We start from the raw sequence: 6,803 nt of genomic DNA, 5'->3' as shown, positions 1-6,803 counted from the left end.
TTACTATTACCTAATGACGTATAACGTTATATGTTAATACGTACTAACCTATAACGTTATATACTATTACGTACTAACGTGTAACGTTATATACTAATACGTAATAACGTATAACGTTATATACTATTACGTACTAACGTGTAACGTTATATACTATTACTTAATAACGTAAAACGTTATATAGTATTACGTTCTAACGTATAACGTTATATACTATTACGTAATGACGCATAACGTTATATACTATTACGTAGTAACGTATAACGTTATATACTATTACGTACTAACGTGTCACGTTATATACTATTACGTAATAACGTATAACGTTATATACTATTACGTACTAACGTATAACGTTATATACTATTACGTACTAACGTGTAACGTTATATACTAATACGTAATAAAGTATAACGTTATATACTATTACGTAATGACGTATAAGGTTATATACGATTACGTACTAACGTATAACGTCATATACTATTAGGCACTAACGTATAACGTTATATACTATTACTAAATAACGTAAAACGTTATATAGTAATACGTTCTAACGTATAACGTTATATACTATTACGTACTAACGTATAACGTTATAAACTATTACGCAATGACGTATAACGTTATTTACTATTACCTAATGACGTATAACGTTATATGTTAATACGTACTGACGTATAACGTTATATACCATTACGTACTAACGTATAACGTTATATACTAATACGTAATAACGTATAACGTTATATACTATTACGTACTAACGTATAACGATATATACTATTACGCAATGACGTATAACGTTATTTACTATTACCTAATGACGTATAACGTTATATGTTAATACGTACTAACGTATAACGCTATATACTATTACGTACTAACGTGTAACGTTATATACTAATACGTAATAACGTATAACGTTATACACTACTACGTAATAACGTATAACGTTATATACTATTACGCAATGACGCATAACGTTATTTACTGTTACCTAATGACGTATAACGTCATATACTATTACGTACTAACGTGTAACGTTATATACTAATACGTAATAAAGTATAACGTTATATACTATTACGTAATGACGTATAAGGTTATATACGATTACGTACTAACGTATAACGTCATATACTATTAGGCACTAACGTATAACGTTATATACTATTACTAAATAACGTAAAACGTTATATAGTATTACATTCTAACGTATAACGTTATATACTATTACGTAATGACGCATAACGTTATATACTATTACGTAGTAACGTATAACGTTATATACTATTACGTACTAACGTGTAACGTGATAGACTAATACTTAATAACGTATAACTTTATATACTAATACGTAATAACGTATAACGTTACATTCTTTTACGTAATGACGTATAACGTTATATACTATTACGTAGTAACGTATAACGTTATATACTATTACGTACTAACGTGTCACGTTATATACTAATACGTAATGACGTATAACGTTATATACTATTACGTACTAACGTGTCACGTTATATACTAATACGTAATAACGTATAACGTTATATACTATTACGTACTAACGTATAACGTTATATACTATTACGTAATGACGTATAACGTTATATATAATTACGTACTAACGTGTAACTTTATATACTAATACGTACTAACGTATAACGTTATATACTAATACGTACTAACGTGTAACGTTATATACTAATAAGTAATAACGAATAACGTTATACACTACTACGTAATAACGTATAACGTTATATACTATTACGCAATGACGCATAACGTTATTTACTGTTACCTAATGACGTATAACGTCATATACTATTACGTACTAACGTGTAACGTTATATACTAATACGTAATGAAGTATAACGTTATATACTATTACGTAATGACGTATAAGGTTATATACGATTACGTACTAACGTATAACGATATATACTATTACGTAATGACGTATAACGTTATATACTATTACGTACTAACGTGTAACGTTATATACTAATACGTACTAACGTATAACGTTATATTATTTTACGTAATGACGTATAACGTTATATACTATTACGTACTAACGTATAGCGTTATATACTATTACGTACTAACGTGTAACGTGATATACTAATACGTAATAACGTATAACTTTATATACTAATACGTAATAACGTATAACGTTATATTATTTTACGTAATGACGTATAACGTTATATACTATTACGTAGTAACGTATAACGTTATATACTATTACGTACTAACGTGTCACGTTATATACTAATACGTAATAACGTATAACGTTATATACTATTACGTACTAACGTATAACGTTATATACTATTACGTAATGACGTATAACGTTATATACTATTACGTACTAACGTGTAACGTTATATACTAATACGTACTAACGTATAACGTTATATACTAATACGTACTAACGTGTAACGTTATATACTAATACGTAATAACGTATAACGTTATATACTATTACGTAATGACGTATAGCCTTATATACTATTACGTACTAACGTGTAACGTGATAGACTAATACTTAATAACGTATAACTTTATATACTAATACATAATAACGTATAACGTTATATTCTTTTACGTAATGACGTATAACCTTATATACTATTACGTAGTAACGTATAACGTTATATACTATTACGTACTAACGTATAACGTTATATACTATTACTTAATAACTTAAAACGTTATATAGTATTACGTTCTAACGTATAACGTTATATACTATTACGTAATGACGTATAACGTTATATACTATTACGTAGTAACGTATAACGTTATATACTATTACGTACTAACGTGTCACGTTATATACCATTACGTAATAACGTATAACGTTATATACTATTACGTACTAACGTATAACGTTATATACTATTACGCAATGACGTATAACGTAATTTACTATTACCTAATGACGTATAACGTTATATACTAATACGTAATAACGTATAACGTCATATACTATTACGTAATAACGTATAACGTAATATATTATTACGTACTAACGTGATACGTTATACACTACTACGTAATAACGTATAACGTTATATACTATTACGTAATGACGTATAACGTTATATACTATTACGTACTAACGTGTAACGTTATATACTAATACGTACTAACGTATAACGTTAAATACTAATACGTACTAACGTGTAACGTTATATACTAATACGTAATAACGTATAACGTTATATACTATTACGTAATGACGTATAGCCTTATATACTATCACGTACTAACGTGTAACGTGATAGACTAATACTTAATAACGTATAACTTTATATACTAATACATAATAACGTATTACGTTATATTCTTTTACGTAATGACGTATAACGTTATATACTATTACGCAATGACGCATAACGTTATTTACTGTTACCTAATGACGTATAACGTCATATACTATTACGTACTAACGTGTAACGTTATATACTAATACGTAATGAAGTATAACGTTATATACTATTACGTAATGACGTATAAGGTTATATACGATTACGTACTAACGTATAACGTCATATACTATTATGCATTAACGTATAACGTTATATACTATTAGGCACTAACGTATAACGTTATCTACTATTACGTACTAACGTATAACGATATATACTATTACGTAATGACGTATAACGTTATATACTATTACGTACTAACGTGTAACGTTATATACTAATACGTACTAACGTATAACGTTATATACTAATACGTACTAACGTATAACGTTATATACTAATACGTAATAACGTATAACGTTATATTCTTTTACGTAATGACGTATAACGTTATATACTATTACGTACTAACGTATAGCGTTATATACTATTACGTACTAACGTGTAACGTGATATACTAATACGTAATAACGTATAACTTTATATACTAATACGTAATAACGTATAACGTTATATTATTTTACGTAATGACGTATAACGTTATATACTATTACGTAGTAACGTATAACGTTATATACTATTACGTACTAACGTGTCACGTTATATACTAATACGTAATAACGTATAACGTTATATACTATTACGTACTAACGTATAACGTTATATACTATTACGTAATGACGTATAACGTTATATACTATTACGTACTAACGTGTAACGTTATATACTAATACGTACTAACGTATAACGTTATATACTAATACGTACTAACGTGTAACGTTATATACTAATACGTAATAACGTATAACGTTATATACTATTACGTAATGACGTATAGCCTTATATACTATTACGTACTAACGTGTAACGTGATAGACTAATACTTAATAACGTATAACTTTATATACTAATACATAATAACGTATAACGTTATATTCTTTTACGTAATGACGTATAACGTTATATACTATTACGTAGTAACGTATAACGTTATATACTATTACGTACTAACGTATAACGTTATATACTATTACTTAATAACTTAAAACGTTATATAGTATTACGTTCTAACGTATAACGTTATATACTATTACGTAATGACGTATAACGTTATATACTATTACGTAGTAACGTATAACGTTATATACTATTACGTACTAACGTGTCACGTTATATACTAATACGTAATAACGTATAACGTTATATACTATTACGTACTAACGTATAACGTTATATACTATTACGCAATGACGTATAACGTAATTTACTATTACCTAATGACGTATAACGTTATATACTAATACGTAATAACGTATAACGTCATATACTATTACGTAATAACGTATAACGTAATATATTATTACGTACTAACGTGATACGTTATACACTACTACGTAATAACGTATAACGTTATATACTATTACGTAATGACGTATAACGTTATATACTATTACGTACTAACGTGTAACGTTATATACTAATACGTACTAACGTATAACGTTAAATACTAATACGTACTAACGTGTAACGTTATATACTAATACGTAATAACGTATAACGTTATATACTATTACGTAATGACGTATAGCCTTATATACTATCACGTACTAACGTGTAACGTGATAGACTAATACTTAATAACGTATAACTTTATATACTAATACATAATAACGTATTACGTTATATTCTTTTACGTAATGACGTATAACGTTATATACTATTACGCAATGACGTATAACGTAATTTACTATTACCTAATGACGTATAACGTTATATACTAATACGTAATAACGTATAACGTCATATACTATTACGTAATAACGTATAACGTAATATATTATTACGTACTAACGTGATACGTTATACACTACTACGTAATAACGTATAACGTTATATACTATTACGTAATGACGTATAACGTTATATACTATTACGTACTAACGTGTAACGTTATATACTAATACGTACTAACGTATAACGTTAAATACTAATACGTACTAACGTGTAACGTTATATACTAATACGTAATAACGTATAACGTTATATACTATTACGTAATGACGTATAGCCTTATATACTATCACGTACTAACGTGTAACGTGATAGACTAATACTTAATAACGTATAACTTTATATACTAATACATAATAACGTATTACGTTATATTCTTTTACGTAATGACGTATAACGTTATATACTATTACGCAATGACGCATAACGTTATTTACTGTTACCTAATGACGTATAACGTCATATACTATTACGTACTAACGTGTAACGTTATATACTAATACGTAATGAAGTATAACGTTATATACTATTACGTAATGACGTATAAGGTTATATACGATTACGTACTAACGTATAACGTCATATACTATTATGCATTAACGTATAACGTTATATACTATTAGGCACTAACGTATAACGTTATCTACTATTACGTACTAACGTATAACGATATATACTATTACGTAATGACGTATAACGTTATATACTATTACGTACTAACGTGTAACGTTATATACTAATACGTACTAACGTATAACGTTATATACTAATACGTACTAACGTGTAACGTTATATACTAATACGTAATAACGTATAACGTTATATTCTTTTACGTAATGACGTATAACGTTATATACTATTACGTACTAACGTATAGCGTTATATACTATTACGTACTAACGTGTAACGTGATATACTAATACGTAATAACGTATAACTTTATATACTAATACGTAATAACGTATAACGTTATATTCTTTTACGTAATGACGTATAACGTTATATACTATTACGTAGTAACGTATAACGTTATATACTATTACGTACTAACGTGTCACGTTATATACTAATACGTAATAACGTATAACGTTATATACTATTACGTACTAACGTATAACGTTATATACTATTACGTAATGACGTATAACGTTATATACTATTACGTACTAACGTGTAACGTTATATACTAATACGTACTAACGTATAACGTTATATACTAATACGTACTAACGTGTAACGTTATATACTAATACGTAATAACGTATAACGTTATATACTATTACGTAATGACGTATAGCCTTATATACTATTACGTACTAACGTGTAACGTGATAGACTAATACTTAATAACGTATAACTTTATATACTAATACATAATAACGTATAACGTTATATTCTTTTACGTAATGACGTATAACGTTATATACTATTACGTAGTAACGTATAACGTTATATACTATTACGTACTAACGTATAACGTTATATACTATTACTTAATAACTTAAAACGTTATATAGTATTACGTTCTAACGTATAACGTTATATACTATTACGTAATGACGTATA

This window comes from Bombus pascuorum, chromosome 6, assembly GCF_905332965.1.
Source record: "Bombus pascuorum chromosome 6, iyBomPasc1.1, whole genome shotgun sequence".
Classification (NCBI taxonomy): domain Eukaryota; kingdom Metazoa; phylum Arthropoda; class Insecta; order Hymenoptera; family Apidae; genus Bombus; species Bombus pascuorum.
The sequence above is the reverse complement of the archived record's forward strand: the minus strand, read 5'-3'. Positions refer to the sequence as shown.